The sequence below is a fragment of the Mus musculus genome, chromosome 1 (genome assembly GCF_000001635.26).
Source record: "Mus musculus strain C57BL/6J chromosome 1, GRCm38.p6 C57BL/6J".
Lineage (NCBI taxonomy): Eukaryota > Metazoa > Chordata > Mammalia > Rodentia > Muridae > Mus > Mus musculus.
The window spans coordinates 175,096,370-175,121,090 of record NC_000067.6 but is presented as its reverse complement, the minus strand read 5'-3'; the positions used below and the strand labels follow the sequence as shown (position 1 = coordinate 175,121,090).

Here is a 24,721-nt window from a genome sequence, read left to right as displayed (position 1 = left end):
TTAGCTCTTCTCTCTGTCAAACTATGTGCCTCAATGTAACAAATACTGAATGTTCTTAATGCCAAAAAACTTTGTGGAAGATATTTAACCATGGTTGTAAGTCCCCACATAGCTACTGTGCATGGGACAACAAGCATGCAATGCTAGAACTCAGGAGGTTTAGGCAGGAGGACTGAGTCCAAGGTCTGCCTAGAATACATAACATGCTGGTCTCTAAAGAAACAAACAAGGGAATACAGAAATGGCTTTGGGCTTATGTGCCTATACTACTCTTTCCCACAGGACTTGGGTTCAGTTAATTGTGTTGGGTGACTCACAGCTACCTACAGTTCCATCATCTGGGCATCTAACACCCTCTTCTGGTTTCTGGCCTCTGTAGAAACTACCTCTTTGTGTGTGTGTGTGTGTGTGTGTGTGTGTGTGTGTGTGTGTGTGTGTGTGTTATGTGTATTTGCATGTCTAACCTCATTTTTATTTTGAAAAGATATCTTTCTCTTTTATTGATTTCTTTTAATAAAGACAGACCAGTAGAGAGTACTTATATAGGCATTGCTAGAATAAATTACAGGTGCACAGCAAGAGAAAGAAATCATGGAAAATGACTTATAGATACCTTAAAGATTTCCTTTCAACTATCTTCTGAGCCAAACCAAAATAGAAAGAATCCAGAGACCTATTTTCATATGTATGTATTTCAAATCAGACACCAGACACCCATGCACTTGTCAAGTTTTACTTTGAATTTGTTGTCGTTTGAATTCTCAAGAGAGAAGAATTGTGTTACCTGGCTTTTCTGTTCAAAATAGAATAGATATTTGGAGTTTTATTATCCGTGGTGAAGAAGGAATTGTGAGAGCATGCGTGTAAACATCATGAGGCTAGAACGCAGAATCTCTGCTTTCTTTTCTTTAAATTTTTTTAATTACATATTTTCTTTATTTACATTTCAAATGCTATCCTGAAAGTTCCCTATACCCTCCCCTGCCCTGCTCCCCTACCCAGCCACTCCCACTTCTTGGCCCTGGCATTCCCCTGTACTGCAACATATAAAGTTTGCAAGACCAAGGGGCCTCTCTTCCCAATGATGGCCAACTAGGCCATCGTTTTGATTTGCATTTCCCTAATGAATCTCTGCTTTTATTTTTTAAATATTTTTTATTAGGTATTTTCCTCATTTACATTTCCATGCTATCCCAAAAGTCCCCCATACCCTCCCTCCCACTCCCCTACCCACCCACTCCCACTTTTTGGCCCTGGCGTTCCCCTGTACTGGGGCATATAAAGTTTGCGTGTCCAATGGGCCTCTCTTTCCAGTGATGGCCAATTAGGCCATCTTTTGATACATATGCAGCTAGAGTCAAGAGCTCCGGGGTACTGGTTAGTTCATAATGTTATACCACCTATAGGATTGCAGATCCCTTTAGCTCCTCTGCTTTCTTAAAGCAGCCTCAGGAAGCTGGAGAAGCCTTGCCGAGTTAGCGTTCTTCCATTACTAAGTTCACATTTCCATAGAGCCCATAATGGAGGAGGGAGCCATGGTCTCAAAGGATTCATTCCATCATGGTGAAGAAGACAGGCGACAAGAGCATGTGTCCCTTAGTGGTGGGCCAGAAAACACACACAGAAAGTAGTGAACAGGAATAATACTCTGTTAAGGACCTGCTCCTGGTCACCTACTTCTTCCAGCTGGACTACCCCTCTGGTGGTTTCCACAACTTCCCAAAACAGCACCACCTGCTGGAAACAAATTGAAATCCTGAGCCTGCAGAGGGTGTTGATTCCAATATTCACTGCATAATGGAACATAATCTCATGATTTATTATGCTTCTCTGATCCACTTTCTTTACACTACTCTGAAGCTCCACCTCCTCCCCACAAAGACCAGTCTGTGGTGCATGTTTTCTAAAGAAGATTAGACTTGGATTGTCCTTGTGCTTTGGAGACGTGGTCACCTAAATCAACTCTCTTTTCAATTATTTACTGCCCCCATGCTGCAGGTCTATGCATAGCTTATGTCCAATTTTCAGAAAGGCCAATACCATAATGTTGTCATCGACAAAGTTTACAGCTGAGGACCGTGCCATCAGGTTACAAATTATGCAATGCTTTAAGTACATTTCAGATTTTGTTGTTGTTGGGTATGATTTAGTGTTTAGACAGACTCATAGCTATCCATATCTGTGTGTTGCTAAGGGTTGGCCACACCTGCCTGAGAGGTGATTAAGTAATAGCAGTTAAAGTTTTTTTAATTAATTTTTTTCACTTATGTTTATTAGGTTTATACATGTTGTGGCATAAATCAATATTTTTGTTTTTACAATTGAATAGTATTAGACCTCAGGGATGTGGTACATTTTATCTATCCACCCATCAGCTGAGAAACATTTTTTTTTCATTTTGACTATCATGAATAACACTGCAACATTTGTGTGCAAGTACTGTGTTAGGTTCTGTTTTGATTGTGTAGATAGTGACAAACCCTGATCATTCTCCACTTACTTGTGAGAAAAAGAAAATTAGTTTTCTGCCATGAAAGAAATAGTATTATTGGTTGAGTTTCCTATGTTATGACTGTGTTCCCTGGTATATGAACACAATTTATTTCTAAGGGATCCTGTAGAAATACTTGAAAATAAAAAATATATATATGTCTTAGTTGAAGAAAGGTAAATTAGTAAGGTACATTCAAATATTAGAAAGTGTTTGTTTATGGATTTTCAGATTAAGATTTATCCACTATTTATTATTTTTCAGTGCTAAGGATCAAACCCAGAGCTTTGTTCACTATGGGTGCTAGGCAAGCACTCTACCACTGAACTTCCCTCCAGGTCCTTTGCTTATAGACTTCTGATCCGGTACAATGGAGATGGCTGTTTTTGCTTAATTACTTCACGTCCCATTCACTGCCTACCCTCCAGCTCATTCTCTCCCACATTCCCCATCCCCACCCTAGCCTTAGAGGCTAGGCACATCCTCTCCCACTGAGGCCAGACAAGCCAACCCACCTAGAAGAACATATCCCATGGACAGACAACAGCTTTTGGGTTACCCCCACTCCAGTTGTTCCAGACCCACATGGAGACCAAGCTGCACATCTGCTACATATGTGTAGAGAGGCCTAGGTCTAGCCGGTGTTTAGTCTTTGCTTGGTGGTTCAGTCTCTGACAGGCACAAGGGTCCAGGTTAATTGACTCTGTTGGTCTTCCTGAGGAGTTTCTATTTCCTTCGGGGCACCACAATACTTCCTCTTATTCTTTATTAAGCGTCCCCAAGCTCCTTCCACTGTTTTGTTGTGTGTATCTGCATTGATCTGAGTCAGTTCAAGGGTGGAGCCTCTCAGAGGATAGTCATGCTAGACTCAAGTCTGCAAGCTTAACAAAGTATCATTAATAGTGTCAGGGATGGGTACTTGCTCATGAGATGGGTCTCAAGTTGGGTTGGTTATTGGTTGGCCATTCCCTCAGTCTCTGCTCCATCCCTCATCCCTGAATTTCTTGTAGATGGGATAAATTTGGGGCTGAAAATTTTGTTGGTGGTCTGGTGTCTCTATCACTCCTCTAGATTTCCTGCCTAGCTACAAAAGGTGGCCTCTTAAAGTTCCATATCTCCAATGCTGTGAGTTACAGCTATAGTCACCCCCATTGATACTTGAGCATATCCATTAAATCAGGTCTCTTTCTTGTCCTGGAAATGCCCAATACCTCCTCACCCTGTCAGCTGCCGATTTCCATTCATTTTCATGGCCATCTGACCATCTATTCTGTCTCTCCCCAAAACCTGATCTAGAACCTCCTATTTCTCTTCCTATCTCCTTTCTCACCCAGATCCCTCCCCCCCCATCTGCCTCTTATGATGATTTTAGTCCTCCTTCTAAGTGAGACTCAAGTATCTCACTTGGGCCTTTCTTCTTGTTTAGCTTTCTTTGGTCTGGGAAACATAGCATGAGTATCCTGTATTTTATGGTTAATATCCCCTTCTAAGTGGGTACATTCCATGCATGTCCTTTTGGGACTGAGTACCCTCACTTAGGAAGATATTCTCAAGTTCTATCCATTTGCCTGCAAAACTCATAATGTCTTTGTGATTTTCACAGCTGAATAATATTCCATTATATAGATGTAGCACATTTCCTTTATCCATACTTCAATTGAGGGACATCCAGGTTGTTTCCAGTTCCTGGTTATTATGAGTAAAGCTGCTATGAAAATAGTTGAGCAAGCGTCTTTGTAACATGGTGGATCATGGTTTGGGTATATGGCAAGGAGTGGTATACCTGGGTTTGACATTGAACTATTCCAAGTTTTCTGAGAAACCTCCAAATTGATTTCCAAAATGGTTGTACAACTTTGCACTCCCATCAACAATGGAGTGTTCCCCTTGGGCCACATCATCACCAGAATGTGCTCCCTCTTGAGTTTTTGATCTTAGCCTTTCTGGTGGGTATAAGATGGAACCTCAAAGTTGTTTTGATTAGTTTTTACCTGATGAATAAGGACTATGAATATTTCTTTAAGTGCTTCTCAGTCATTGAGTTTCCTCTGTTGAGAATTCTCTGTTTAGCTATTTATCCCATTTTTTAATTTAGGTTGTTGGTGTCTAACTTCTTGAATTCTTTATAAATTTTATATATTAGCTGTCTATCAGGTGGAGGGTTCATGAAGATCCCTTCCCAACTTGTAGGCTGCCATTTTGTCTTATTGACAATTTCATTTGCCTTACAAAAGCTTTTCAGTTTCATGAGGTCTCATTTATAAATTGTTGCTCTTAGAGCCTGAGCCACTTGTGTTCTGTTCAGGAAACTGTCTCCTGCACTAATGCATTCGAGGGTATTTGCCACTTTTTCTTTGATGAGATTTAACATATCCAGTTCAATGTTGAAGTTCTTGATCCACTTGGACTTGAGAAGGATGATAAATATGGATCTATCTGCATTCTTCTACATGGAGACATCCAGTTCACTCAGCAGCGTTTGTTAAAAATGCTTTCTTTTGTCCATTGTATGGTTTTGGCTTCTTTATCAGAAATCAAATGTCCATGGTTGTATAGGTTTATTTCTGGGTCTTCTGTTTGATTCCATTGATCAACATGTCTGCTTCTGTACCAATACCATGCAGTTTTTATCATTATTGATCTGTAGTGTAGATTGAGATCAAGGATGGTGATTCCTTCTGAAGTTCTTTTATTGCTCAGGGTTTTTTGGCCATCCTAGGTTTTTTTGTTTTTCCATATGAAGATTAGAATTGCTCTTTCAAGGTCTACAAAAATGTGCTGGCATTTTGATTGAGATGGCATTGAATCTGTAGGTTGCTTTTGGTAAGATGGACATTTTCACTATATTCATCCTACCTATCCATGATCATGGGAGATCTTTCAAGTTTCTGATATCTTCTTAAATTTCTTTCTGCAGGGAGTTGAAGTTCTTATAATACAGATTCTTCGCTTGTTTGGTTAGAGTTACACCAAAGTATCATTCATGGCTATTATAAAAGGTGTTGATTCCCCAATTTTTTTCTCAGCTCTTTTATCATTTGTATAATGGGAGATACTGATTGAATTGAGTTAATTTTGTATCCAGCTCCTTTGCAGAAGGAGTTTATCAGCTGTGTAGTTCTCTGGCGAATTTTTGGGGTCACTTATATGTCCTATCCTATCATTTCCAAATACTGATATTTTGACTTCTTTGTTTCTTGTTTGTGTTTGGCTAGAACTTCAAGTACTACATTGAATATATAGGGGGAGATTGGGCAACCTTGTCTTTAATTTTAGTGAAATTGCTTTAAATTTCTTGCCATTTAGTTTGATGTTGGTTATTGGCTTGCTGTATATTGCTTTTTTATGTTTAGGTATGTGCCTTGTATCCTCGATCTCTCTAATACTTTTAACATGAAGTGGTGTGGATTTTGTCAAAGGTTTTGTTTTGTTTTTTTTTCTGCACCAAATGAAGCATTCTCAGAATCTAATGAGATGATCATGTAAATTTTTTTCTTTCAGTTTGCTTATATGAAGGATTATGTTGATATATTTTTGTATATTGAACCATCCTTGGGGTAAAGCAGTCTTGATCACGATGAGTGATTTTTTTATGTGTTCTTGGATTTGATATGCAAATATTTTATTGAGTATTTTTGGATCAATGTTAATAAAAGAAATCAGTCTGAAGTACTATTTCCTTGTTGAGTCTGTATAGTTTAGGAATCATGGTGACTGGCTTTATAGAATGAGTTTGGCAGTGTTCATTCTGTTTCTATTTTGTGAAATAGTTTGAGGAGTGTTGGTATTAGCTATTCTTTGAAAGTCTGATAGAATACTACACTAAAACCATCTGACCCTGAGCATTTTGGGGGGGGGGGGGTATTGGGAGACTTTTAATGACTGCTTCTATTTCTTTAGGGATGTTTACATAGTTTGCCTGATCTTCATTTAATGTTGGTAAGTAGTATCTGTGTAATACTGTACACAGATACTACTTACCAACATTAAATGAAGATCAGGGCTCATTTCATTAAGATTTTCCAATTTTGTGGAGTAAAGGCTTTTCAAGTAAGACTAACTGATTCCTTGAATTTCCTCAGTGTCAGTTGTTATGTCTTCCTTTTCATTTTTTATTTTCTTTATTTGTATACTGTCTCTCTGTCTTTTGGTTAGTTTGACTGAGGATTTGTCTATCTTGTTGAATTTTTCAAAGAACCTCTCTTGGTTTTATTGATTCTTTGTATTGATTTCTTTGCTTCTACCTGATTTATTTCAGCCCTGAATTTGATTATTTTCTGACATCTTCTCCTTTTTTGTGTGCTGGCTTCTTTTTCTAGATCTTTCAAGTATACTTTTAAATTGCTGGTATGAGAACTTTCTAAATTCTTAGAGGTACTTAGTGCTATGACTTTCTTCTTAGCACTGCTTTAATTGTGTTCCATAAACTTGGTATGTTGTACCTTCATTTTCATTGAACTCTAGAAAGTCCTTTTTTCCCCTTTATTTCTTCCCTGACCTAGAGATCATTAAGTAGGGAGTTGTTCAGTTTCCATGAATGTGTAGGCTTTCTGTTGTTTCTATTTTTGTTGAAGCCTAGTGTTAAGCCATAGTGGTCTGATATGATACAAGGCATTATATCAATTTTCCTGTATCTATTGCGGCTTGTTTTGTGACCACCTATATGGTCAATTTTGGAGAAGGATCCACCAGGTGCTGAGAAGAAGGTAGATTTTTGTGTTTGGGTAGAATGTTTTATAGATGTCTGTTAGGTCCATTTGATTTGTAATGTGTGTTAGTTTCATTACTTTTCTGTTTAGTTTTTGTCCAGATGACCTGTCAATTGGAGAGAGTGGGGTGTTGAAGTCTCCCACTCCTAATGTGTGTGGTTCAATGTGTGACTTATGATTTAGCAACGTTTCTTTTACAGATGTGGGAACCTTCACATTTGGGCCATAGATGTTCAGAATTGAGGTATCTTCTTGGTAGATTTTTTTTCCTTTGATGAATACAAAGGGTTCTTCCCTATATCTTTTGATTAATTTTGGTTGAAATTTATTTTACTAGATATTAGGATGGCTACTCCAGCTTGCTTCTTGGGTCTGTTTTCTTGAAAAACTTTTTTCCAGCCCTATACCTGAGGTAGTGTCTATCTTCATTGCTGAGGTGTGTTTCTTGTATGGAGCAGAATGATGACATCTGTTTTTGCATCAATTCTGTTAGCCTATCTTTTTTTCTTTTTTATTGGAGAACTGAATCCATTGATATTGAGAAATGTTAATGACCACTGATTTTTATTTGCTTTATTTTGATGTTTGTGGGATGTGTGTGTGTGTGTATGTGTGTGTGTGTGTGTGTGTGTGTGTGTGTGTGTGTGTGTGTGTGTGTTTTCTTGTTTCATTGGTATGGAATTACCTCCTTGGGTTGGAGTTTTCCTTCTAGTGTTTTCTGTAAAGCTGGATTTGTGGATAGATATTGTTTGAATATGGGTTTGTCTTGAAATACTTTCCTTTCAGGTCTTTCCCAGTTTTATTTATTTTCTTTACCTCTTCAACTGTATTTTCCTGTATATTCTAAGGGGCTTATTTCTTTCTCTTTAAAGACCTCTATCTGCTTGATTGTATTTTCCTGTATTTCTTTAAGGGATTTATTTGTTTCCTCTTTAAAGGCCTCTAACATCTTTATAAGTTTGGATTTAAGGTCATTTTCTTATGCTTTGGTTGTGCTACTGTATCCAGGGCTTGCTGTAGTAGGGTTGCTGTGCTCTGAAGGTGTCATATTGCCCATACTTTTATTGATTGTGTTTTTTCTAGGACCTTTAGCCATCTGGATGGTTTTGGTAACTGGATGTTCCTGTTATAAAAGGTATTTGGAGTAGGTTTAGCCTCAATGGTTCTGGTGTGGCAGGCCTCTGATCGATATCCTTGGGCTTTATGTTTCAGGATCTGTAGATCTGTACGGTTCTGAAGCCACAGATTCATTGAAGGAGAGCAAAGAGGTTTGGGGAAATGGAGGTCTGTCTAGGTTAGCAGGATGCTTTGTGTGCCCCAGAGGACTGAGCATGCAGGGAAGATGGTTAGGGCAAGCAAGCTAATTTGTATGGTTCAGGATCTGAAGGTCTAATGAAAATAGGCAGAAAGGTGTAGGGAGAAAGTAGGTCCAGAGGGAACAGCAGACTTTTCAGGTAACTTGGCTTACCCAGAGGACTGAGCAAGCAGAGAAGATGGGTACAGGAAGGGAAGCTTACCTGTAAGGTTCAGGCTATGCAAGTCTGATGAAGTTGTGTGGAGAGGTGGTGGGAGAATGCACTTAAAGTTTTTAAACATTTTTGAATGTACCCAAACTTACGTAATGGTAAGCTTTGTCTGGCCACCATGCTTGCCACATCTCTAAAGGCATGTCTTCAACCAGGGAATGTCTAGCATATATATTGCCTTTCTCCAAAATATTCCAGTTCTTCTGCTTGTGACAAGATGAAAGGGCAGTGTGGCCACTGGGATATCTATATGGCATCAAGCCTGGGATACAGAGTTCTGCCTTAACTACCTTAGTGCTGATTGCAACAGACATGACACTCAATTTTAGGGATGAGCACAGTGTTTTAGCCCTTCTCAGAAGTTTATGTCATGGGATGGCTGTGGCTTTTTCATACTTACAATAAGAATGAAAAGAAGAATATTAAAAGCAGTAAATAAATACCAGAGTGGGGCACATTTGACTTTTATCATCTGGAGTCTTGCTGTCTTCCTAGGCATCTTTCTTTTTGAAAGAATGGATACATGGAGCTAGGATGGCCTGGTACCTTTTGTATAGCCCAGGTTGGCCCCAAAACTCACAGAGATCCATCCATCTACCTTTGCTCTAGACTTCTAGGATTAAAAGTGTATGGCACCTTGTCCACCCTAATTATAGCTCTTAGAAAAGCTAATGAAAATCATGACATAGACTATTAATGTAGTTCTCTCTGTACTGTGTGTGCCTAGCAAGCCATAGGTTGTATCCCAAGACTGAAAAGCCATGACTGGTGGTACATGTCTGCAACCTCAGGATTAGGGAAGTGGAAATAGGAGAACCAAATGCCCAAGGTCATCCTCTGCTACACAGTGACTCCTGGCTTCATGAGATTCTGTTTCAGAAATATATATATATTTTTTAAAAAAGGAGGATGATAAAGAAGCAAAGCAAAAATAAAGATCCACAATAAAATCACTAGGTCTTAAAAAGCATAGGGATAATATGTATTACTATTACATTAAATGGCCCTATATTCAATAATTCACAGTACGAAGACACAATAAATAAAATAAATAATACTATGATCATAATAAATATATATTAAAAATAACTTTTAATTACAAGTTAAACAATTATATTTTCTGGAATGACCTACATTTATAAACATGTAAAATGCCTTCATTTTTAATAACCCCACATTGAGGTATCTTAACAAATTTGCTTGTTGATATCTTCATTAAACTATACACCTAACATCAATCGGTGGAAAGCTGCTTTCCCCTGGCAGGGGAAATTGCTGCTTTAGTTGTGCCTGCCTGGTCTTGTTTTGATCTGGTCCCATTTATTTAATCAAGAACACAGTGAGCAATGAGCAAGGGTGGCAGCTCAGCATCTCCACATTTAAAGCCAGCCTCATGTGATGTGATGATATAGTGTGTAAGTTAAAAACTAGAGACATAGTCGGTCGTGGTGGCACACGCCTTTAATCCCAGCTCTCGGGAGGCAGAGGCAAGCGGATTTCTGAGTTTGGCAGCCTGGTCTACAAAGTGAGTTCCAGGACTGTCAGGGCTATACAGAGAAACCCTGTCTCGAAAAACAAAGCAAAAAATAAAAAACAAACAAACAAACAAACAAAAAACTAGAGACATAGACAATACATCTAATGGGACTTATATATGAGTTTTTAAAGCTATGAGGTCATCTTTAATTCAAATTAGAAAACATAATCTGCCTCTAATACTTAAGGTCTGTATGAAATAAGGTTAGCTTTTCTAAATGTGTTAGTGTTTATTCTGGTAAAAAACAAATTGAGGTCTAATCAAGGAGATGGACTCTTCACTTGCCAACGATTCCAGACAATTCCCAGAAACAGCTCACAGCGGAAGCAGCAGATCAGACTGTGTTGTATTCAAGATAATGTGGAATTTGGCTTTTTTCCTGTATAGCTAATGATACTTGGAACTTTATTTTATTTTAGTTTTTGCAGTTCTGGGGCTTAGACCCAGGGCCTTGCCATGCTAGGCATGCTCCTTATCACTTAGCTATATTCCCAGCACTAATGTGTTGAAAATTACTATTGATAGGTTAGCACATAGTTAAGTCAAATTTTTTAAAAAGTATTTATTAAAATTAAAATGTTGAAGAAAATCTATTTTCAAGTTCTCTGCGAAGCTCTGGACCTAATGCTTTGTGTGGTGGGATTTGATTTGTGATAAGTGGATGAATGAGGAGGCAACAAAACAAGTATACACACACACACACACACACACACACACACACACACACACACACACACACACACACACACACCTCCAAGCCCAGCCAGGATCTTGATGCTAGGGATTTGGATTTATCCTTTTTCTTCAAGGTGGATTCCATATGGACAATGTGAAATTTACAGGATAAGAAAACTCTCCCAATAATCAAAGCTCTATGAAGTGAGAAGCATGTATTAGAAATGCCACTCAGAAACACAATGAAAGAAAGTGATCAATGACTAATGAATAAGCCTGGTCATTTTAAGACTTTCTTCTAGCACTGATCTAGTGTGAATCAATTGTGACTAGTTATTAATTAGTTTATTGAATGCCTGCTAGATAGTCAGCAAAGACTCTTTAACAGTGCCAAGAAGCAGAAATATATGTCGCATTACTAATCAAACTAAAAACACCAGGCACTGAGTACTTCCTGAATTCAAGTTAAACAAATTCTAACTGCAAAGCAGTGACAAGAGTTTATTGCCATACACTTTCTGGGTCTAGTGCTTGTTAAGTCACGCCTGCTTTTCATGCTGCCTTCATTGACATTCTGTGCAGCACATATTTTTAAAAACATCATCAGACTAAACTTATCATCTGTAGGACCAAGTTAGTGGAAATTTTGAGTCTGAGTAATTAAGGAAAATGATGGAAATGCACAATTGGCAAAGGGCTTTGTCAAGAACTGGAAAGTGAATTCACTTTGGAACTGACTGGATATGAAGCCATGGCAAATCAGATGTCAAGACCAGAGACCTTGTCAATAACAGAAGCAATGGGGCCTGAGTTGGAAGCCTGTTTGGCATACAGAATTAATTTTGAAACTCATTACAATGAAGGTGGAAATTCTTGGGCTGGGTAGGAAAGCCTGAGGGGAGGTGAGAAAGGTTTTCCATCTGGAAGGTTACAGATTTTTCTCCTACTTTCCTACAGAAACTCTAAAAGAACATATTGAAATTTCCTCTGTATCATTTTTTTTCTTCATTTTGATTTAGGGTTTAGTTATACTTATCTGTATTTGACACCAATATCCACAGTTTTACTATAAAATATGACAGTATTGGATTTTGGACTACAATCAGCCAGGTGAGGTCGTGCATGCCCATGACTTCAGAACTTGGGAGGCTGAGGCAGGAGGATGCCTGTGTAAGACACTAACTAAAACCTCTCTTCCAAAATGGAGGAGAAGGAGGTTGGAGTGGAAGAAGGAAACAAAGAGAAGGAAGAAGAGAAAGGGAGGGAGGGTTAAGAAATGGAATAAAGGAGGGAAGGGAAAGGAAGACCCCAAAGAGAATTTATTTTATTTCTTTAATATAGACATGTAAGATGAGGCAGGAGAGAGTAACATTTTCTCATGAGCTAAATGCTCAAATCATGCACTGCATAAAAAGTCTCACTTCTCCTCCCACCCCTCCCACAATGCATGCATCCCACATGATAGCTCATCTTCCTTTCTACTTTCCCTTTGCAAAGACTAAAACTGGCAGAGAAGAAGTGCCTCCGTGACTATTTTATATAGGACACTGTTTGGTTCATGTAACTAGAGCTAAAAAGGTTTGGCTCCATTACCAACTCCCTTCTTTGAAGAAATTTTGTTAAAAGCTTCCAAGTCTCACCATTTGAAATATAGATAATAATAACTGCCTTCCAGGACCCTGAGAGCATACAGATAGCAGTGACAGTTTGATATTTACTTGGCACATAGTCATTGTGCTGTAACTAGAAGCTAAAGTTGCCTTAGCTATAATTCTTTTGTGTATTTAGTCATTCATTCATTCATTCATTCATTCTGTGTATGAGTGTGTGTGTGTGTGTGTGTGTGTGTGATGCATTTATGCATGCACACCTGTGTGTGCCAGTATGCTCTCCCAGGCATATCTGAGTGAATGCTAGAGATCAACACCGGACACCTTCCTGTATTTCCTTCTGCCTTGTGTATTTTGAGAAAGGGTCTCTAGGGGAACTTGCTAGTTGCTTTTTTTTTGTTGTTGTTGTTTTGGTTTTTTTTTTGTTTTATTTTTGATAAAGTAAACATCCAGTGAGCCTCTCAGATCTGCCTGTTTCTACACTGGATTACAGACGTCTGCCACCATGCCCAGCTTTTATGTGGGTACAGGGATCCAAACTCGGGTCCTCACACATGTGCTGCAAGCGCTTTTCCCACTGTGGTGACTTGTGTTGAATTTCAGCTTGACAGGATATGAAGTCACCTCGGGGGCAAACCTAGAGGCACGCCCGCCCATGAGAGGTCATTTAGATTAGGTTGATTCCTGGTAATGCCTGTGAGGGATCATCTTGACTACGTGACCGGATGGAGGCAGAGCTAGTGAACATGTGAGAGGCACCACTTCACCAGACCTGAGCAGCATCGTTCATCACTTCCCTGTTCTTGAATGCCAAGGCCATGTAACCAGCAACTTCAAGTCCCTGCTGCACAGGCTTGCTCACCATAGAGAGCTATGCTTACTGACTGTGAGACAGAGTAAACACTTCCATCTTTAAACTGCTTTTATTGAGCCTTTTATCTCAGCAACAAGAAAAGTCACCAAGATACACACTGAGCCATCACCCCACCCCCACCACCCCCTGGCCCCAAGTCAGTAATAATGCTTTTGAGAAAAGATGAGAAAGTGGGGAGTCAAGTGGTATAGAAAAGTTCTCCAAAAAAAAAAAAAAAAGCAAGAGCTGGGCGTAGTGGCACACACCTTTAACCTCAGCACTTGGGAGGCAGAGGCAGGTGAATTTCTGAGTTCGAGGCCAGCCTGGTCTACAGAGTGAGTTCCAGGACTGCTAGGGCTACACAGAGAAACCCTGTCTCGAAACACCCCCCCCCCAAAAAAAAAGAAAAAAGAAAAAAAGAAAAGCTCTCTGATGTAAATGTGACACAGTGTCTTCAGGAAAGGTTTTTGGAAATCAGAAAAGCTGGAGTCAACCTTTGGAGCTAGAGTAAGCATGACATCAATCTACTGCTGCATAAAAAAAAAATCACTCCAAAGCGCAGCAGTGTGAAGGAGCAAACATGACTTAGTTGTTACTTTCTGAGAAGCAGGAGTTCAGAAGTGGTTTCTTAGATGGTTCTGGTTCAAGACCGCTCAAGACCCTTCCGTCAAGTTACCTGAGGTGACACAGTCACCAGAAATGATAGTCTTGAATTAATGGTGGTTACAAGAAGATATGATCACAGAATCCTTCATACAAGAAGGTCCCAGATGTTCCACATCTTCTCCAAATAAACAACCACATGTGTGAAACCTCACTTGACTCAAGCTAATCTCAGACATGGTGTGGTAAGATGTCTTCCTCTGCCTCTGAACCACATTGACTAACACAGTGCGATGTGGGTTCTGACAGGATGAAGCCATTAAAGACCAGAGCTGTTCTGGTCCTGAATGGCTAATTTTGAGAACTTTTAACGTTTTTTCTTTTTTCTTTTTTCATTACTAGCTGTGCTTAGCTGGGGCAGAGCATGCATTAGGCAAGTGTTGTACCACTGAACTATACCCCAGGCAAAGAACTTGAACATTCAGTAGGGAAGGACAATTCTAATTTTCCATGAACAGAAACTATTTGCACTCCTCCTTATCTATGCAAACGCTGGTGATAGGGTTGCCTTCCTCAGCAGGAGGAGGAGGAGGAGGAGGAGGAGTCTGTGGAGGTGGGGTTAGGAGTTGTGAGCTTGTCACAGCTGGACATGGTGATTTCTCTGCAAATCCTCAGAAGGATGTGGAGGACTTCTTCTCTTGCCACTGCCCACTCCAGTGCTGAGACAGTTGTTCATGACTTCTAGGTGTTCATGTGAATGACTTCAAAGCAGAGCTAGCAGTTCCTCTCTCATAAAATGGAGAGAACCCCAACTTACAAGGTGACCGCAAGCGCACTTGATATTGAAATGGTGGACAAAGGTTGGTGACTGTCCCTTAATGGACAGACTGCCTCAGTGGTCCTTATTCAGGCCCTGACCACTGTTGGCACACTTACAGAACACATTCTGAGCAGATAAGTGAATTAATCATGCTTTCTCCTTCATTCCCACAAGCTCCCTTGCATTCATAGGAAGGGAATTTAAAAGGCACACACAGTGGCTCGGCATAAGATGGCTCAATGGGTAAAAGTATGGGCTACCCAGCTTGATGACCTGAGTTCAATATTCAGGACCTACATGGCAAAATAAGAGATCTGATTTCTCCCAAACTGTCCTCTGACCTCCACACATGCCACAGCATACACATACCCCTATACAAACAAATATAAACAAACAAACAAACAATAAAGGTAGCAAAACACACATATCTATATTTGTCTCATGCTCTTGTTTATGAACCAACCCAGATTTCAGTGGCCAGTTTAGAGTCAACAAACTGTCCTAAAAGTTGTTGATTTTTGGCACAACTCAGCAGGTTAGAACATTCTCTAGTTCACTGTATGTCATTCAACTAAACCACGTGTAAGATACATACACGTGTCCTGAATCTTCTTTCTGCAAAATCCACAAGACCAACTGTGCCTCCAGGTGCCTAGCCTTATCTATAATGCACATTGGATTCTGTCAGCAGTTTCTAGCAATAAGCGCTTTTTATGACTGTTATATCACCCATTCTTTGCTCTGACCATGCCAGGTGACAGTTGTCCTTAATTTACCAACAAGAGAAAGCAAGACTCTCGAGTTGGCTGTTGGAGAGCTAAGAACAAATCATCATCCGAATTAAAACACTTGATCATTGCTCCCACATCCATGTAACCTCCACTGAGAAGTTTCAGTCTCTCACCAGGCCTGCCTCTGTGCACATCTAGCTTTTATTTTCTATCAGTGCAATGGACTGAAGTTTGACCTCACAAGGTGGCTCACCTCTGAATAGTTGAGGTTTGAATCCCTTGCATGGTCCCTGTATCTTGGAAGTCAGCTTCCTACCCAGCTGAGGACAGTACCTACCAGCTGCCACATCTCTGAGAGGCTGAAAACTTCACCAGCCATGCTGAGCTGCTGAGAAAGAGTTACAAGATGCAATGTGACATGTGCAACTGACAGGTATAAATATTTCCTGAAAACCTCCATGACTGCTCCTGGACTTGAATTGGCAAACACAATACTCCATAGATCTCAGGTTTCTTTTACTCCTATGTGTTAGGTACCATTTAGACACACAGCTTCGAGTGCTCATTTGAAATTTACTGGCACAACTTTGGTGTCTCCATGCAACTTACTCAGCAGCATTCCCATTATAACCTTGCTTTGTCGGTTTTTGCAGCATCCATGGGAGCCAATTCAGGTTGAAGAGGACAGAAATAATGAGGTGCTCCATCCTTAATGGCCAAAAAGTCCCAGGGGGCTTTTCTCCCCATGACTCACGGTCTCATTCTTAATATCTTCAGCTGTTGGAGAAAACCTAAAGATCTGTTAATCCAAACTTTAATCTTTCTTTTGTGCTGTGGAAAAGGAACAGCCCTTCTATTATTCACATCTGTTCTTTTGGATTGAAAAAATATTTTGACAGCATGGCTATCAGGAGCCTTTATGAGTGAAATTGTTCTTTTTTTTTCTCTTTCTCTCTCCCCAGCTCTTTTATCTTGTGTGCTTGTTCTATCCCTGAATAGATATCAAGATACGGTGTCCTATTATTATGTAATATCTGATGCTATTTATGTGAGCCATGGGTAGAGTGAGAATAAAACCACTTCCCTGTTATTAGTCCTGTCTCTCTAGCCTGCAAATTGGCAACTTTTCAAGATGATATGCCCAGATTTCTAGCCTGTTTCTTCTGAAAGGGCAAGAATATGAATAGTGGTTGGGGCTATGTTGGTAGAAGACCCTGACGGTTAACAGCTAACTCCTAGGAAGGGTGGTAGAGGAAAACACTGGCCTTAAGTATCAGTGTTATTCTGCAGAGCCTGGGGTCTAAGCAATTGGGAAGGGTGGTCTCCTAGCTATAATATACTCTTTGGAAGCCAACCCCCTGGACCAGTCCTACTATATACAGCCACAATAAGATCTGTTTGCTAGCAGAAAAGGTGTCCATAGATAGTCTCTTAAACACACACAAAAAGAGTACATAGGTTCTTAAACAGAACTCAAGATCTGAGATGAAAGAGTCCGTGGGATTCCATTGTACAACATTGCAACTATTTCTGAAATCATATCAAAGATTTGGAAACACGTACATGCACTTAGGCTAAGAAACATAGCCTCGACAGGGAAGGCTGAGCAGGAGCAGCAGCCCTCTGTGTGGATGGAGCCGGTGTGACTCCGATTTCATGGGGAGCAGTTAGTATTGCGGCCTGAATTTGTTTTCTCCAGTTCATTTACACCAGCCCTTCCATGTCCAAATTGTTATCTTTTTTTTTTAAGGAAAAAAGAAAGGAATGACAATCTGTGTTCTCTTAATCCCGACAGCAGGCATCTTCAAATGAGTGCCATTTTCTTCAGAAAAGCAAATGAAAATTTAAAGCCGTCTAAATAAGAAAAAATATCCTTCCCACTAATCCAGAAATTTGCAAATTTCTCCTTGGTCCTACATCTTCCCCTCCCCAAAATTTCATGTACCTACTTACAAAAAAAAAAAAAAAAAAAAAAACAAAAACAAAAACAAAAAAAAAACTGGTGTTTCTAACACAAATTATATTTTAGCAACAGAAACTCCAATACACACAAACATACATACACACATACCTTTGCCACTAATTATGTGCTTTCAAAGGTTATTAGAACAGTCAGCACCTTGGGAAGGGAAATGTGGGCCGTTCTAGGATAAAGAGGAGGAAGTGTAACCACTGAGTGTGGGGTCCGGGACTTGGTGATGCTAACATGCTGTCTAACATGTGCAAGGAGCTGAGTTAGATTTCACCATGGCAAAAAGGTGGCGGGGGGGGGGAGAACTTGAGTGTTCACTGTCTAACGCTGCATCTCTGAGATACAATGAAGAGCATTGATGGGAACTGAACTTTGCATTCTGGCTCTTTTCTCATCTCAGGCTTTTACTCACCTTGTTGACTCTTTAAACTTCATGGATTATGAAGAGAGGAAAGATGACTAGTAGAGTTTGGGTTGGGAAACAGTGAAAACTGTCCAAAACTGTGCGGCCTACACTGGGCGCATCACTTCACATAGGGAGTATGTAGCTGTTACTCTCCTGTGCCTAGATAAGAAGCCAGCTCTTCCAAGCACTGTTACTATTTTGTAGTCATGGTTCTGTGTGTGTGCTTCACATATGATTATTGACATTGTTCTGGATTCATTTCTATTGCTGTGATAAAATATCCTAACCTAAAGCAACTTAAGAGATAGTTTATTTTAGCTTTTGATTGCAGGTTTTAGCCTATTAGCGGAGGGAAGATAAGGTTGTAGGAACTCAGCAGTTCACATCCCGTTCAGTCAGGATCAAGGAGAAATGGACAATGCTCATTTTCTTGCTTTTTTGCTGGCATCTCTGTTTCTCCAGTCTTGCACACCTAGGGAATGAGTTCCTCAAACTGGTTAGTCTTCTCGCTCTTCTATAGACATGCCGATAGGCCAGCTCAATGCAGACAGTCCCTCACTGAGACTTTCTTCCCAGGTGAATCTAGACTATGTTAAGCTGACAAGTAAAATTACCCTCACAAAAATCTTAAAAAGTCACACAGTCGTTTAAAAAGTGACTTGTTCAAAGTTTCTCTATATCCTTAACTATGTGACAGATGGAACAAATTTTAAAGGAAAGTTTATAGCAAGCATTTGGGTCCAGGTTAGATGAATCTCATTTTGAGAGTTATCAAAAGAAATCATAACTAGAAATTAAGCCTGGGCAGTTACTATCTCCCTACAAATCCAATGTGTGAATATTTGATATTATGCTTCAGGGAAATTAGATTTGGTTGGCCTGTATATTTAGTAGAATGCTTGTGAAAATCAAATTGAACAATAGAATGTTTGGAGGATGTCTTAGTTTCTGTGATGAATACCATGACCAAGAGCATTTTTGCTAGGAAAGGGTTTATCTGCCTTACACTTCCACATCACTGTTCATCATCCAAGGAAGTCAGGACAGGAACTCAAAAGGGGCAGGAACTTGGAGGCAGGAGCTGATGCAGAGGCTGTAGAGGCGTGCCTTACTCAGTCTCTTCTCTTATAGGCCTGGGATGGTACTATGCACAGTGCACTTGGCCCTTTCACATCAATCACTAACTAAGAAAATACCCTACAGGCTTGCCTACAGTGTAGACTTCATAGAGAAGTTTTCTTAATTAAGGGTCCTTTCTCTCAGATGCCTTTAACTTTTATTAAGTTGAAATATAACTCTGCAGGCACAGAGGATATCAAAACACTGATGTATGAGTATTGTTTATGTTTATTTGTATTATTTTCTATTCAAGTCATATTATTTAGAAGGAGGTTTAATCTTCAATCTACAATATGGCCAATAGGAGATTAATATGCTGGTGGAGTGGAGTATTGGGAATTAGAGGACATGGAGCCTACTAAATACATCAAGGAAATATATCACATCTTATACAAGGCAAAGACTAGGGCCCAACAATGAGCAGAGAGGACTTTATGAAAACTGGAATAAGAAAAGAAAAGGGGAATGTTGGGATGGAGAGAGACAGAGGCCAGCCCATGACTCACAAAGTCTCACATTCCTGGGATCCCATTCTAAGCATCACAGTGTGTTGGTCTCCCTTCTCCCTGGGGTCGATGGCCATCAGCCTATGTGATAGATGGAAGAGAGCAGAGTTGATGATCAGGGTTTTGAGTGATCTGTGGGTACTAACAGAAATGGCACATTCCAGGAAGATAGATCAACTTTACTAGAGGTGAATCAAGTGTTGTACAGTTTGGGGGATGGGGGTAGAGATATCCAGGGTGGGCAAAGGTCACTGACTGAAGGCTAAGGTACTGAGACGCCTCAGTAGCATGGGAAGGCATTCTTGGGAATATCTGGTACTTGCTGAATAGGTTCTTTTCGGAATAAAAGGAACTGAACTGTAATCTAATCCAAGATACAGGATATTCCTCAGGTCTAGTCTCTCTCTCTCTCTCTCTCTCTCTCTCTCTCTCTCTCTCTCTCTCTCTCTCTCTCTCTCTCTCTGTGTGTGTGTGTGTGTGTATGTGTGTGTGTGTGTGTGTGTGTGTGTGTGTGTGTGTGTGTGTGTGTGTGTGTGTGTGTGTGTGTGTGTTGAACTCCCTAGACAAAGTCACAGAAGGAGATGTCCTGCCAGTAAAGCAAGTCCACTATTTTGTGCTGAGCAAGGAAGGTTCTCCGGACAATGGTAGAATTCTACCTTATTGGTAGGGAAACAACAGTGCAAACACTCAAAGTGACCCCCACTTTAATTGTGTTTTTTAAGATCACTCAGGTCCACATTTCAGAGAATGTAAAACAGTTCCAGCCCCCAAGTATTATACTACCTTCCATCCTGTAAGGCCTGATACATATTTGAGAGCATCTAGCTCATCATGTCTGTGTCCTGGCAGACCTAAAAGATATCATGAAAACTCATCCACATGCTGCTGCTAAAGGGCTCCAGAGTTTCTACCTCAAACATAGCAAATCTAATTCTGTTTAAAATTAGCTGAGGATCAAGTAAGCTTGGAAAGCCTTGATCAAAGCAGTTGGTAGGACTCAGACATGCTAACCTGGACACAGTGGTTCATTTATCTGCCAGAATGAGATCTGTGTTAGCATACACATTCTGTTTCCTGACCTGTATCAGAGGCTAAGAGACAAATGGTAGAGGACGATTGAAAGTGCAGGCCAGACCAGGAAGATCAGCAGAAGGTGACAACTGACTGGGAGAATACACAGGCCCTAACAATCCATGGACCAAAACTTTTAAAATCCTACATGGCTACTCCCCATGTTGTAACAGATAAAATGGACCAGATAAAGTAAATCAAGACACGATGCAGTGGTGTCTGAGAGTCTCATATGCTGTACCAGGATACAGGGTAAACTGAGACACATTTTAAGTCTCTGATCTAAAGAAGACCATTTTCTTCTTTCAGTTGAAAACCTATGATTCTTTTTTTTTAAAAAGAAGCTAACCTTTTATATTAAAAGAGAAGAAATGAAATGAAAAGGAAGATATAAATGGAAGGTGATTAGTCATGAGCGTGCTTGGCAATCCAAGTGTGAGAAGCTGGTATTGAACTCTCAGTCCTTATTTCCAAATTCTACGATTACAGACAGGCACTACCACTCCAGGCTGTGTGTTCTCTTTATTATATTTTGTTGTTATAAAGCAGAGTTAGTTTTTAGAAGGGCTTTAGGTTCACAGTAAAATTTAAAAGAAAATACAAAGAGTTCCTATGTCACTCCCATCCCTACATGTGTATGACACCCCACATTATCACATGTCCCACCAGAGAGGTACTAGATCCAATGGACACACGCTGATAAATCATCTCCAAAGATCCACAGTTCAAATTCAAGCTCCTCTTGTAGATGTATCTTCTGTGAGCTTTGACAAACACATAATGCATGCATTCACCATTTGGTATCAAGCAAAGACATTTCACTGCCCTAAACCTTCTGCAAGGGCCATCCCTCTTTTTACTGCCACCCCCTTCAAAACCACTGATCCACTCAATGTCCATTGTACAACAGCCCCCAGGAAGGGATCTGAAGAGCGCTATTCTTCCATTCCTGTCTTTTACTGTCCCTCCCCAACATAGCCTGTCCTAAGTTCTCCCAATACACTGTATTGTAGCGTAGGTAACAAAACTCCATTTATCATCTGCACTGCAGATCTAGCTCTATGTGAAGCATGTGTATAGCCAGAGTAAGGCTCTGGGTTCCATTTCTAGTGCCACAATAAATAAACAAACAAGTAAATAAATGTAGTAGGCCCTGAAAGGAGCTAAGGAACTCAATAGGTTTTAGAGTCTCTTAAATGAATTATCAGTAATGGAGCTAAGAACTGCTGCTCCTCTTTTGCATCTCATGGGTATGATACCCACTGGAGAGGGTGATATTTCTTAGTGATCTCATTTGCAGCTTGGGGATTGGTTCCAAAGCATAAACTTCTAATAAATACCTTCTAATAAATAACATTAGAGTATTAGTACAATACAGCTCAGTTATTTTGAAGATAAATTCACTTTTTCATCATTGGAATTGATTTAGGATATTGTGCTAGGCTCATGTAAATAGCACATTATTATTCCTCAAATCCCAAAACATTATGCATTGAATTATTTCAAGCAAATGATACATATTTGAATACTTTGATGGCATGCCCACTTAGTAATAATAATAATAATGTTATTCTGATCTTAATGGGAAAATACATATGGCTCTGTAGGAAAACAATTTATGAATAATATATCATATGGATCTGCTGCCTGCTCCTGGCACCTCTTAAAAATAAGCTTCAAAAAATTAATTGCAGGGCCTTTTCCATTTATGTATTATCATGTCATTCTATATTTCTGTGTTTTCTTTCTATTTATGTGTGTGGTATGCTAGTCTGTGGCATGTGTGCACCTGTGGGTGTATTTGCAGAAACTTGAAGAGAACATCCAGTGTCCTGCTCTGTCATTCTCTGCCTTATTCCTTTGACATAGAGTCTCCTACAGGACCTAGAGTTAGTCTAGCGCCAGCAAGCCCAATGGTGCTTCTGCTTCTCCATCCCGCACTACTGGAGTTACAGGTGTATGTGGTCAAACCCTGATGTTTAGTGGGTGCTGAGATCCAAACTAAGGTCATCATATTTCCACTGCAAGTGTTAACCCCTACTGAATTATCTCTCATGTCTCGGATTTTACTTTTTAAATATCAGCAACAATCATCATGTTTGTGTTAATCAAAATTGCTTGCTTAGTCTCTTTCTGTCTCTCTGTCTCTGTCTCTCTCTCTCTCTCTCGTGTGTGTGTGTGTGTGTGTGTGTGTGTGTGTGTACCCACATGTACGCTCTATTAGGACAAGCCAACAAAAAGGGCATAAGAATGGACATGAGAAATATTCTGCCGTGTCATATACTGTGTCAACAGAGGCATTATACTTCTGTAGGGTGATGATTCATATCTTTCGAATTTGTGAAGATGTTAATGGAAAATTGATCATGCTGCTATTTCTGTGTCTCACCATTTATAATCATGATCTGATATATAATTAGATGCAAAAATAGTCTCTGAGTAAATGAAAGAATGGCAAAAGTTCTTTTCTATGTTCTATTTACTCTGGTGCCTAACTTCTGAAAATAGCTACTCAGAGGTGCTCAGCATACAGTTATGGCCTTATGGATTTGGAAGAGTCCTAGACAACTTTGCAAGAATCACTTTCACCTTCAGCTGCCCAAAAGGAGAGAGGACATTAGAAATTCCAGGAGCTTGCAGAGCTCATGGGGACAGGCATCCTAGGTCTTTCTGGTCAATTTATCATGTTAACCATTTAGCTGTTAATGATAAATTTTAAATAAGCAGATTGATTTCATTTTCCTTAGATGAGAGTTAGGTTATAAAACACATATCCATCCCAGGATTTTGGCCTCTAATAATGTTTGCTTTTGTAATCAGTATTTCTTACTAATCTCTTAGTATTTTAACAATCAACTCAAGTAGGACTTTTGGGTGTCTATTAGTGGTTCATTAATCAAACTCAGGAGATCATAATCTTTGAAATCTGAGGAGGTAAATTTTAATTCTCTTTTGGACTGCCAGTCAGATCTGAGCCTCTGAGAAGGAGGGCTTTCCACTTCATGCCTTCGTTGGCTGACACAGTTTCTGAGGCCATTTGTTAATTATCCCACTTGATATGAAGTCAAATTGTCCTGGCTCTCAATGGAAGGAATTGTATTGTTCAATTAACTCAGACTGGGCACATGTTTAAAATAAGCATCTCTTTTTTATGCTCTCGTTTCCTCAGAGGCCCTTTGGAGGGATAGGTTTAGACGGTGGAGCCTGGGCTCTGCCTTATTTATCATGCAGCTGTGGCTAACTGGACTGTTTGGGGAGATAGTCAGTTTCTGTTTCCTTGACTTCCCCTGCTGCTATCCACAGTGGTGTTAAGGGGAGGTCGGAGTCAGAGGTTTTCTCTGTATGATCTCACACAGGGAGAATGAGGCCAAACAGCAGCAGGAAACTTTCTAGACCCTGCTTGATTCCTGCTTGGGACAGAATGTCAGACCACACAGAGTCCAGCTCATCACCTGGTCCTCAGTGACGGAGTTTGTCCTCCAGATACTTGCTCTGAGTGTATAATCCATGTATACTATGTCTTTATTTCAACGTCAATTTCTTGTCCACCTGTCAACCGCAGCATCTCTATGGTGTTTGTTCTGAAGGCCTATTACATCGGAGCTCAAGAAAACACTGCCTTAGGCTCCTTTCCCTGTTTTTTTTTAAAATTTATTTTAATTAAAATAAATTATATATTTATTTATTTGTTTTCTTTAATTAAATAAATTATAAATTTTAGTTATTATTAACATTTTAAATTATGATTTAAGTTCTAAAATGTAATTATTTCAATTAAGTGTATATGTGGAGTATGGTGTCGGGTATGTACACAAGAGTTCAGGTGCCCCCAGAGGCAACAAGAGCATCCGACCTTCTTAGAGCTAGAGTCACAGGGAACTGTGTGCCACCCATCGTGGGTGCTGAGAACAGAACTCTGATCTCCATAAGATTCGTGCATGCTCTTAACCGCTTAGCCATCTCTCCAGTCTCAATTCCCCTTTCTTGCTAATGCTCAGATGACACAATATTCATGTGGACTATGTTCCTTATAAGGCTCCTGCTGGGGTCTTGGGACAAACTGCTTCCTGGATAGTCCACTTGTTTGGGCAT

At 39.9% G+C, this 24,721-nt stretch overlaps 1 protein-coding gene across 15 annotated transcripts in view; it reads left to right on the top strand.

The window, feature by feature from the left end:
- Window positions 1-24,721, top strand: part of Rgs7 (regulator of G protein signaling 7) — a 433,787-nt gene that overhangs the window by 371,772 nt on the left and 37,294 nt on the right. The gene's annotated exons all lie outside the window — the stretch shown is intronic.